This window comes from Artibeus jamaicensis, unplaced genomic scaffold (assembly GCF_021234435.1).
Source record: "Artibeus jamaicensis isolate MK-2021 breed Jamaican fruit bat unplaced genomic scaffold, CSHL_Jam_final contig_787, whole genome shotgun sequence".
In the NCBI taxonomy this organism is placed as follows: domain Eukaryota; kingdom Metazoa; phylum Chordata; class Mammalia; order Chiroptera; family Phyllostomidae; genus Artibeus; species Artibeus jamaicensis.
Genome location: NW_026521972.1, coordinates 6,455,936 through 6,468,736, shown reverse-complemented (window position 1 = coordinate 6,468,736; position 12,801 = coordinate 6,455,936).

The window sequence follows — 12,801 nt, the reverse complement described above, 5'->3', positions numbered from 1 at the left end:
TAAACAAATAAAAATAAAAAATACTTAAAATTATTATCTGATGCTCTTTTGGCAACAAAAAATAAGAATGAAGTGTAGAAATTAACAAATATAGTAAAGAACGTTACTTAATAATTGAAAAGTATGTTCTCAGTCTTGAGATTTTGAGGCGTATTCAGAAATGACCATTGAATTTCCTTACTGAAACACTTAGCACGGACTAATAGAATATTCAGCTCTCTGGTAGCTGCAGGTTCCTAGAGAATTCAGATCCCCCCAGATTCTCTCATTTGCCAAGAGAAAAGCTTTCTTTGTTTTTCCTTTTGTTCCGAGAAAATTAGATCTAACTTAAAGTTACCTCTCCATTTTACTTATTTTAATTATATTTTATTGATTGTCCTATTACAGTTGTCCTTACTTTACCACCTTTACCCCCCTTGACCCAGCACCCCCCACTCCCTCAGGCAGTCCCCACACCATTGTTCATGCCCATGGGTCATGCGTATAAGTTCTTTGGCTACTCCATTTTCTATACTGTACATCCCCGTGGTTATTCTGTAATTACCTATTTCTATGTCTTAATCGCCTCTTCACCCATATTTCCCCCTCCCACCTGGCAACCATCAAAACCCCCTTCATATCCATGATTCTGTCTCCATACTTCTTGTTTGCTTAGTTTGTTTTTTAGATTCAATGGTTGATAGATATGTGTTTTTTGCCATTTTATTATTGATAGGTTTGTCTTCTTTTTTTTTTTTAACATTTCATGTAATAATGGCTTGGTGATGATGAACTCCTTTAGTTTTTTTCTTGTCTGGAAGCTGTTTATATGCCCTTCGATTCCAAGCGATGTCTTTGCTGGGCAGAGCGATCTTGGCTGGAGTTCTCTGCTTTTCATGACTTTGAATATGTCTTGCCAGTCTCTTCTTGCTTGCAACGTTTCTTTTGAGAAATCAGCTCACAGTCTTATGGGAACTCCTCTGTTGGTAATTATCTGTTTTTCTCTTGCTGCTCTTAAGATCCTCTCTTTATCTTTAACCTTTGGCATTTTACTTATGATGAGTCTTGGAGTTGGCCTCTGCATCCATCCTGTTTGGGAGTCTCCGTGCTTCTGGGACTTCGTATCTTCTCCTTCATCAAATCAGAGAAGTTTCCTTACATTATTTTTTCAAATAGATTTCCAATTTCTTGCTCTTTCTCTTCTCTTTCTGGCACTCCTATGTTGAGAATGTTGGATTCTTGAAGTTGTTCCAGACTGCTTACACTATCCTCATATTCTGGGATTCTTTTTTCTTCTTATTGTTCTGATTGGTTATTTTTTCCTTCCTTAATTTTCCAAATCATTGATTTGATTCTCGGCCTCACCCATTCTACTGTTGTTTCCCTGTGAACTGTTCTTTATTGCAAGTAGTGTGTCCTTCATTTCTGACTGGATCATTTTATGCTGCTGAGGTCCTCACTAAGTTCCTAGAGCATCCTTATAACCACTGATTTGATTTCTTCATCTTATAGATTGCTTATCTTCATTTTGTTTAGTTCTTTTTCTAGAGTTTTGATCTATTCTTTCATTTAAGCCATGTTTCTTTGTCTCCTTATTTTGGCAGCCTCTCTGTGTTTGTTTCTGTGTATTAGGTAGAGCTGCTTTGACTCTGTGTCTTGGTAGTGCCACCTAATGTGGTAGGTGTCCTATAAGATGGGGTGGCACGGCCTCCCCTATCACCCAAGCTGGGTATTCAAGGTGCACCCTTTGTGTGGGCTGAGTACACCCTCCTCTTATAGTGGCACCTTGGTTAATGTTGACTCAAGTGGGAGATCAATGGGAGGGATTGACCCAGGTTAGTCAGTTGGCAAGGACTGGCTGTGAGCACTTACTACCAACCTGCACCCTCCATGGAGGACCAGCTGTGCAGGGCAGGATGGTGGTGCTCCGATGTGGTCTGTATCTGTCCACTGGGTGGGCTGGCCCTGGGGTTTCCCAGGTAGTACAGGCCTAGGTCATCCCTCACCTCTGTTTTGCCCAGGGCTACCCTGCCTGAGCTATAAAGCAATCCTACTTATGCTGGACTTAGAAATTTCCAGGCAGCCAAGACTGTGAATCTAGGCTGGCTGCTGCTAGTGCCAGGCCTGGGGCTCACTGAGGCCAGCTCTTGCGTATTTGGAGAATTTAGGAAGTTGTCGAGCATGAGCCGAGACCAGCCATTCCTATGGAAAAGCAGCTTGAGTGGGTCCATAAGTTTGGTGGGATGGAGTCTCTGAGAACCTCAAGGTGGGCCAACAAGTGTTAACCAGTTGATAGATTCTCAGATATGGTACCAGCTTGCTGGCTCCATGGCTCTGTGTGGGGAGGGCCGAGGAAAAGGACAATGACCTCTGCTCGCCTTGATGCTGACACCTCAGTCTCTCCCAGCATGCCACTGGTGCCTTTCAAGCTGCTACCCCAGTGCTGGAGCTCAGAGGGAGTGAGTCTGTGTAGGCAAGTCTGTGTGTGGATTCTTTAAGAGGAACTGCTTGAGGCTCCAGAAGTTTCTTCCACTGACTCAATCTCCACTGGTTTTTGCAGCAACAAGTTATGGGGACTTATCTTTCTGGCCCTGGAACCCTGAGCTTGGGGACTGGGACTCCTCACTCCTGAGATACTCCTCCCAAACTTTGTCCACCACATGTGAATGTGGGACCAGACCATGCTGCATCTGCACCCCTCCTACCAGTCTGGATGGATGTGGTTTCTTAAATTCCTTAGTTGTCAGACTTCCGTTCAGCTGATTTCTGACCATTCTGAGTGATGACTGTTCTATATTTTAGTTGTAGTTTTGATGTGGTTGTGTGAAGCGATGAGCCACATCTGCCCACCACCATGTTGACCAGAAGTTCTGATCCCTCCATTTTAATAAAGTGGATACAAGTTGCTTCATAGAACAGTAATTCTAAAGCATGTAATGTAACTGAAGAAAAATATCTATAACTCTTTTGGTAATATGTTTTAGACTGAGATTTTTTAATTGATTCTCACATATAGAAGTCTTAGATACTTAACAAACCATTACTTTTCAGTGTGTAATAAACTAGGTTTGAATACAGAATTAAAAAATATAGCATAACTGATCCTTTACTAAACACAATAGCAATATCACAATACAGAAATGAGAATCAATCCAGATTCTTTTCTCAGCTTTGCAAATGACTTCCTGTACATGAAAACAGCCAAGGAACTTCCTAAAAATTATATAAAGAGATATCTTAGTTTTAATTAAGAAACTCCCAGTTTACATGTAACTGACTTAGGTGTAAGTTTCGATCGTGTGGCTTTCTGAACATAGCTCCTCCAGCTGTGTGCCTGGAGTCAAAACCAGTCACTCTTCCTTCTGCAGAGCGCTCGTTTGATGTTTTTCCTCCTCCCAATGTCTCTCCCAATCTCTGTCTCTCACACAGACACACACACACACCATGCTAATAAAGCTGATAGAGACTGCTTCCCCCTCCTTGTTTTCTTACTTTACCTCTGGTTCTGGGCAGACTTTGTGACATCAGGACTCGCAGGACAAAGGGGGGGGGCAGAAAAGAAGCCTAAAGGAGTCCTCACTCTGCCATCGCTCCAGGATCGCTTCTCTTCAGAACACAGAGGGCTGTGCAGGACCTTCGAGGGCGTGCACAGCAACCCGTCAAGAAGCGACTGGCCCAGCAGAAGACAGTCCCAGGCGGAAACGCCGGCTTCGGGAACACCTGCTCTTTAGAAGGTGAGGGCACCCCGTGCTGTATGTGTCCAGGGTTCTCAGAACACTCGTCCCCGTGGAAGTCTGATGCTGAGCACGGGTGACCTTCTGCCTGGCAGAGCAGCTTCAGTGTTCAGCATCTTCCTCTCGGCCTGGTCCCAACCACGGTGACAGCTACAAGCACAAGCTGTGGAGGCTTGAAAATCAGTTGAAGCCTCAGAAAGGACTGCCAATAGCCAGTTTCTTTCTTTCCCTCCCTGTGGCCATGCATATCTACACCGTTTGTAAAAAAAACTAATTGTCCATCCTAAAAATCAAGCTTTATAATGGACAATAATAGAGCTAAATAGGTGTCCATTACTTTAGACAATTATTTAAATGTAATATTCTGATTTCTGAAAAACATTGTAACCAGAAATAGGGGGAAAATCCCCCAAATTCTTGATCCAATGAATTGCAGACCCATAGAAGGAAGAGTTTTGAGAGAACAGTGTGGGTTCGAGAAAGGATTTCAGTCAGAAGAGGAGCAATTCATAGGGTGTTGCGGCCGTTGGCGTGGCGACCCAGAGCGAGCTGCAGAGCATGAGCCCTTGCCCCGCAGCACGGGTATGGCCACGGTGCTATGGCTGGGGCTGGGTGAAGGGAAGGGAAGGCCACTAGACAGCACTCTGTAGTCTACAGAGCGTTATTTCACCCAATCCTTTACCCGAAGTGTACACTTGCACTTGCCCTGTAGCCTCCCTGACAGCCTTTGCTTGATCACCTCTAGTGAAGGGGAGCTTCTCTCTGATGGCTATTTTCAACAGCTCTGATTGCTACAACGTTACATATACATATATTACATATACATAAACCACATAAATAGTATGTATAGTATATACTACGTATGAACTACATGTATACATATATATAGTATGTACTATATATATATGTATATATATTCATGTATTCTCCAGAATTTACCTGTTTCCCGATTAATCTTGACCATCCATTCTAGCTAAAAGTCTCACTAATGGAAGGAATGGGTCCAAAGGAACCTGTTCAGTAGCCACTTGGTTATTTAAATATCAATTAAATTCAATTAAAATTTTAGTTCTCTCTCTACATGCTCAAAAGCCACATGTAATTAGTGACCACCGTACTGCATGGCACGGACACAGAATATTTCCAGTATGCTAGGCAGCTCTACTGGACAGCTGTGCTTCATGATTTTCATGACTCCTGAGCACTACAATGTGCCAGGAACCCACTAAACAACTGGCACACAATTAGTTTAGAATAACATACAGCTCAGAGCTAAAAGCGAGTTGAGACTTTTATCTGGTAAATGTTATTGCTCGCCTCTTCCAGAGATGTTGGACCTGTGGTCAATTCCCCTGCGGGAAATGGTGAAGCAACTGCAGTCACTTCGCTGGACCACTTCCACCACTTCTCCGAGTCAGGAAGTGCAGCCTGGAAACTGCACGTTGTACTGTATACTGACTTTGCTCCAGGGTCGGAGAGAGTGTGCACGCTGCCTTTCGTCTTGAAAGCATGAATAGAGATGGGCTGGGGTGCAGGGGGTGAGGTGGGAGTGGTACACCACAGAAGACCAACATCCCCTCTGAGAGGCATATTCAGATAAGGCCAGCACTTTAACTGGAAGAATGAAATATTACAGCAGGTGAAGTCAGCCTTCTCCCAGACTCAGTTTCTTCACCTTCTTCGTAAAACAACATGATTAGAGAAGAAAAATCACAAAGTTTTCTGTGATTGCAACAGCTTCTCAAAATGCCTACGATCCACATCCTATCTCTAAACCCCCTGTGGCTCTCTCCCCAACCCAAGCTGCCGCCACTCGCCTCAGTCCCCACGGTGTGGCTGCAAAACTCCTGCAGTCTCTTGATAGGACTTAGTAAGTTGTAGGGCCTGTAACACAGTATCCTACCTCCCCAGAGTGTCCATGCCAGTTCGGAATCCCTCCTTTAACTAATGTGCACAGCTTGAGTACTCAGTTGCAGAGTTTCCTCAAATGGCGTGAAGACTATAGTGTCTATATCTCAGATTCTGAGATTTGAAGGTATAAGGATAAGAATGTAAAAACCCCAGTTATTGTACTGGGGGTTTTATTTGGTTCAAAATTAAAATAGACATGAAGGGTGGACTTTCTCCCTGAAGGTTATATTTAGGATGAAGGAAATAGGCATCACTCTGACGATGCATGTGGTCTTCTCCAAGGCTGATACTTAAAACCTTTGAAGAGTTTTCCTGCCTCTAAGATTCTTTTTCTGCAGGGTCTCCTCTGCCCTAATTAGTCAGGAAGCAGCACAATGAGGGAAAGAAATGAGAGCTTGGCTTCAGATCTTTGCAGTTCGTTTATGTTTTAAAACACCCTGCTTCAGAGTTAGGTAGATTGGGGTCATGGATCTGGTGTGAACTTTCAGAAAGTTACTTAATTTCCCCATCTGTAAAATGTGGTTAATTACATCTCCTTTGAAAGTGATGTTCGTTTAGTGCAATACCATAAGGAAGTATCTCACACAACAGTTGGCACATGCCAAGATCTTAGTAAAGTTGCTTATTTTTCTCACTCTCCACCTTTACCCCATCCATTGGAATGAATATCAAAACCATAAAAGTCAATTCACCTCTATTTTCCCAAGTTCTTATTGAGTGTTTTTTCCTGAATGTTTTAGGTTTGTCAATAATCAGCCAATGAATAGAGGTATCCACGTTCCATGGATAAACATCGGTGTCCAGCTTCGTCATCCTGTGCACCCTCTCACTGTCATTACTGCATGGGTGACCCCGACGGGTCAGAGTTCCAAGGGGCTCCCTTTGGTCATCTTACTGGGCGACGGGGAGGACTCTGAAGAAGCCATTCCGTACGCAGGACCCCATCTCAGGAAAGTCCTCACTCCTCAGGGTGACTCAGCCACTGCTAAGCTTTATCTCAAAACCAGAATCCTGGAGGGGTTTCTAGTAGTGGTTGACTAACTACCCAAAGGCCAAATCTGAACCACTTCCTGTTTTTATATCAGGGAGCTAGGGAAAATACTATATATTTTAATATTTAGAAAAAATAAAGGACAATGTTTCATGACATGAAAATTATATTAAATTCTTTTTTTTTAAATTTTATTTAGTTATTTTTCAAGTACAGTTTTTTGTCTATTTTTCCCATCCCAGCCTCCCCTGCCCCTTGCTCCCCACCTCCCTCCCATTTCCCCTCCCCCCCCCTTAGTTCTCGTCCCTGTGTCCTTCCTATTTGTTCCTCCAAATCCCTCCCCCTTTTTCCCCTTAACTTCCCTTCCTTCTCCCCTCTGGTCACTATCCCCTTGTTCTCTATTTCAGTGTCTTTGTTTTTTGGGGTTTTTTTTTTTCTGCTTACTTGTTTGTTTTGTTGTTTAGCTTCCTGTTAAAGGTGAGATCATATGGTATTTGTCTTTCAGCACCTGGCCTATTTCACTCAGCATAATGCTTTCCAGTTCCATCCATGTTGTTGCAAAGGGTAGTAGCTCCTTCTTTCTCTCTGCAGCATAGAATTCCATTGTGTATATGTACCACAATTTTTGGATCCATTCATTTACTGATGGGCACCTAGGTTGCTTCCAACTCTTGGCTATTGTAAATTGTGCTGCTATGAACATTGTGGTGCATAGGTTCTTTGATATTGATGTTTTAGGATTCTTAGGATATAATCCTAGCAGTGGAATTGCTGGGTCAAAGGGCAGGTCAATTTTTATTTTTCTGAGAAAAATCCATACTGTTTTCCATAATGGTTGTACCAGTCTGCACTCCCACCAACAGTGAACTAAGGACCCCGTTTCCCCACAACCCCTCCAACATTTGTTGTTTGTTGCTTTGTTTATGATAGCCATCCTGACTGGTGTAAAGTGGTATCTCATTGTGGTTTTAATTTGCATCTCTCTGATAGCTAATGATATTGAGCATCTCTTCATGTGTCTCTGAATGTTCTGTATGTCCTCCTTGGAGAAGTGTTTGTTCAAGTCCTTTTCCCATTTTCTAATTGGGTTGGGTGTCTTCTTAGAGTGGAGTCGTGTAAGTTCTTTGTATATTTTAGAGATTAAACCTTTGTCTGAGGTATCATTGGCAAATATGTTTTCCCATACAGTTGGTTGTCTTGCTAATTTAATACTGTTTTCTTTAGCCATGCAGAAGCTTTTTATTTTGATGAGATCCCATTTGTTTATTCTTTCCTTTACATTCCTTGCTCTAGGGGACATATCAGTAAAGAAGTTGCTGCGTGAAATATCTGAGATTTTCTTGCCAATGTTCTCCTCTAGGACTTTAATGGTGTTATGACTTACATTTAAGTCTTTTATCCACCTTGAATTTATTTTGGTGTATGGTGTAAGTCTGTGCTCAAGTTTCATTTTTTTGCATGTAGCTGTCCAGTTCTCCCAACACCATTTGCTGAAGAGGCTATCTTTACTCCATTTTATGTTACTGCCCCCTTTGTCGAATATTAATTGACTGTAGAGAGTTGGGTTGATTTCTGGGCTCTCTGTTCTGTTCCATTGGTCTATGTGCCTGTTTTTATGCCAGTACCAGGCTGTTTTGATTACAGTGGCCTTGTAATACAGTTTGATATCAGGTATTGTGATCCCCCCTACTTTGTTCTTCTTTCTCAAAAGAGCAGCTGCTATTCGAGCTCGTTTATGGTTCCATATAAATTTTCGAAGTGTTTGTTCTATGTCTGTGAAATATGCCATTGGTACTTTAATAGGTATTGCATTGAATCTGTATATTGCTTTGGGTAGTATGGACATTTTGATAATGTTAATTCTTCCAATCCATGAACAAGGTATATGTTTCCATTTGTTTGTGTCTTCCTTGATTTCGTTCTTCAGGGCTGTGTAGTTTTCTGCATACAGGTTTTTTACCTCCTTGGTTAGGTTTATTCCCAGATATTTTATTTTTCTTTTTGCTATATCAAATGGGATTTTTCTCTTTATTTCTGCTTCTGCTGTTTCACTGTTGGTATACAAAAATGCCTTTGATTTCTGGATATTGACTTTATAACCAGCTGTTTTGCCAAATTCATTAATTAGTTCGAGCCGTTTTTGGGTAGAGTCTATAGGATTTTCCATGTACACTATCATGTCATCTGCAAACAGTGACAGTTTTGTTTCCTCCTTTCCTATTTGGATGCCTTTTATTTCCTTTTCTTGCCTGATCGCTGTGGCTAAAACTTCCAATACTATATTGAATAGAAGTGGTGAAAGTGGACAACCTTGTCTTGTTCCTGATCTTAGTGGAAAAGCTTTTAGTTTTTTCCCGTTGAGTATGATATTGGCTGTAGGTCTCTCGTATATGGCCTTTATTATTTTGAGAAATGCTCCTTGTATTCCCACTTTGCTGAGTGTTTTTATCATAAATGGGTGTTGTACCTTATCGAAAGCTTTTTTCTGCATCTATTGATATGATCATGTGATTTTTGTCTTTGCTTTTGTTTATATGATGTATTACATTTACTGATTTGCGAATATTGAACCATCCTTGCATTCCTGGGATGAATCCTACTTGATCATGGTGTATGATCTTTTTGATATGTTGTTGGATGCGATTGCCAATATTTTGTTGAGGATTTTAGCATCTATGTTCATCAGCGATATTGGCCTGAAGTTTTCTTTCTTTGTTGTGTCTCTATCTGGTTTTGGAATTAAGATGATGCTGGCTTCATAAAAAGAATTTGGAAGTTTTCCATTCTTCTGAATTTTTTGAAATAGTCTGTGGAGAATAGGGGTTAGCTCTTCCTTAAATGCTTTGTAGAATTCTCCTGTGAAACCATCTGGTCCGGGGCTTTTGTGTGCTGGGAGTTTTTTGATTACTGCTTCAATTTCTTTTGCTGTTATTGGTGAATTTAGATTTTCTGCTTCTTTTTCACTGAGTTTTGGAAGATTGTATTTTTCTAGAAATGTGTCCATTTCCCCTAGGTTTTCAAATTTCTTGGCATACAGTTCTTCATAGTAATTTCTTACAATCTCTTCTATTTCTGTGGTATCAGTTGTAATCTCTCCTTTTTCATTTCTGATTGTGTTTATTTGTGTCCTCTCTCTTCTTTTCTTGATGAGCCTACTTAAAGGCTTGTCTATTTTGTTTATCTTCTCAAAGAACCAACTCCTGGATTCATTGATCCTTAAAATTGTGCTTTTAGTTTCTATGTCATTTAGTTCTGCTCTAATCTTGGTTATTTCCTTCCTTCTGCTTGCTCTGGGCTGTCTTTGTTGTTGTTCCTCAAGTTCTTGCAGGCGTAGGGTTAGGTTGTTTGTTTGAGATGTTTCTATATTCTTTAGGTAGGCCTGTATTGCTATAAACTTCCCTCTCAGGACTGCCTTCGCTGTGTCCCATAAGTTTTGGGTTGTTGTGCGATCATTTTCATTTGTTTCCAGAAATGTTTTGATTTCTTCCCTAATTTCATTCTTGACCCATTCATTGTTTAATAGCATACCATTCAGTCTCCATGTTTTTGGGTGCTTTGGGTTTTTTTCTTTGGGGTTGGTTTCTAATTTCAGTGCCTTGTGGTCAGAGAAGATGCTTGGTATGATTTCAATTTTCTTGAATTTGTTGAGGCTCCTTTTGTGTCCTATCATGTGGTCTATCTTTGAGAATGTTCCATGTACATTTGAAAAGAATGTGTATTTAGCTTCTTTGGGATGAAGGGCTCTATATATATCAGTTAAGTCCATTTCTTCTAGGGTGTTGTTTAATGCCACAGTATCTTTTTTGATAATTTGTTTGGAAGATCTGTCCATTTTTGATAGTGGGGTGTTCAAATCCCCTACTATGATTGTGTTGCTGTCAATATCTTTCTTGAAGTCCTCTAAGATTTTCTTGATATATTTGGGTGCCCCTATGTTTGGTGCATATATGTTTACAATGTTAATGTCTTCTTGGTGGATTCTTCCCTTGAGTATAATGAAATGACCTTCTGGGTCTCTCTTTACAGCCTTTTTTTGAAGTCTATTTTGTCTGATATGAGAATTGCTACCCCAGCTTTTTTTCTTGTCCGTTTGCTTGGAAAACTTGTTTCAGCCTTTCACTTTTAGTCTGTGATGGTCTTTTGTCCTGAGGTGAGTCTCTTGTAGGCAGCATATGTGTGGGTCATGCTTTCTTATCCATTGAGCTATTCTGTGTCTTTTGATTGGAGAATTTAATCCATTTACGTTTAAGGTTATTATTGATAGTTCCGGGGAAAAGCATCGAACTCCATATCGTGCCATTCTTGTATTAAATTCAAATTTCAATGTCCATATACAAAGTTGTGTTGGGATACAGCCACACCCATTCATTTGTGTGTTACCTATGGAAGCTTGCGTGCTACAGTGGCTGAATTCAGTAGCTGCTGCAGAGGCTGGAAGGCCCGCAAAGCAATGTATTTACTATCTGGGCCTCTACACCTGCCCCGCCTGGTGTTGAACACAGACTCCAGCCCCTGGCAGCATCGTTCAGCTGTGTTGTTTCCACTGAGGCAACTTCTCTCAGCTCCCACCTCTTCAACTGAAGATGATAATAGCATCTACCTACCTCATGGGACTTTATGAGAACTAAGCAAATATGTAAAGTGCTTAGAAGAGGGTCTGGTACATATTAAGTACTATCTATGTGTTGTTATTATTAGTTGCTACCTTTTTTTTTCATAAACTAAAGCAGCAGCAACAGCTTGTCAATTTGCCAGCGATAACTGTAAAAATTTCATTTGCAGCACTCCAGTAAATAAATTATTTTAGCAGTGGGGCAGTAGGAAGAAGTCTAAGATCAGTTGAAATGACAAGTAGCATAGTTGCTTATCCGCAAAGCTAATTCCACGTAAGAGTACTTACATGCTAGCTACTTCTTCCAAACTTGAGCCTTCAAAGACCTAACGCTCAACTTTGAGTTTAGTCCTCACCATCCGTTCCTCATAACTATTTCTAGTTACCTCTTTCAGAAGAAACAGAGAGCAAATTGGAGGCCAAAGAACAGAATAAAGAGCACAGGAATAAATTCACACATATACAATCAACCAATCTTCAACAAGAGAGCAAAAAATACACAGTGGAAAAAGGAAGCTCTCTTCAACAAATGGTGCTGGGAAAACTGGATATCCCCATGCAAAAGGATGAAATTGCATCCTTATCTTACATCATCCACCAAAACCAGCTCAAAAGGAATTAAAAACTTAAATGTAAGGCCTGAAACTGCAAAACTCCCAGAAGGAAACAGGGAAAAGCTTCATGACATCGGTCTTGGCAGTGGCTTCATGCCGTGCTATCTAAAGCACAGGCAGCAAAAACGAACCAGTGGGACGGCAGCAAGTCCAAACGCTCTGCACACCAAGGAAGCAGCAGCATGAAAAGGCAACGCGTGGGATGGGAGAAAATGTCTGCAAACCATATATCCAGTTAGGAGTTAGCCTCCAAAATACATAAGGAACACCCACAACTCAACAGAAACAAAACTAATAACTTGAATTAAAAACAGGCTAAGGGCCATGGCTGGTATAGCTCAGTGCACTGAGCCCAGGCCTGCAAACCAAAGGGTCACAGGCTGGATTCCCAGTCAAGGCACATGCCTGGGTGGTAGGCAGGTCCCCAGCAGGGGATGTGCAAGAGGCGGCCACACATTGATGTTTCTCTCCCTCTCTTTCTCCTTCCCTTCCTCTCTAAAAATAAGTGAGTAAAAAACCTAAAAAGATAAAACTAAAAAAATTGGGCTAGGAACTTAAATAGACATTTCTCCAAAGAAAACTTCCAAAGGGCCAACAGATAGATAAAAAAGGAATCAAAGGCACTAATTATCAAGGAAATGCAGATCAAATCCACAGTGAGGTATCACCTAAAACCTGTGACAATGGTTATTATCAAAAAATAGACAGGAAGTGTTGGCAAGTGTGTGGAGAAATTGGAATACTTTCGGATTGCTGGTGGGAATGGCGAATGCTGTAGCCATTATGGAATACAATACAGAGGTTCCTCAAAAACTGAAAATAAAACTACCATATGTTCCCACAATCCCACAATGAATCTTTTTTTTCTTTTAAAAAAGAAAATCCTGCCATATGGTACAACATGGATAAACCTCAAGGACGTTATGCTAAGTGAAATAAGCCAATTATAAAAAAAACAAA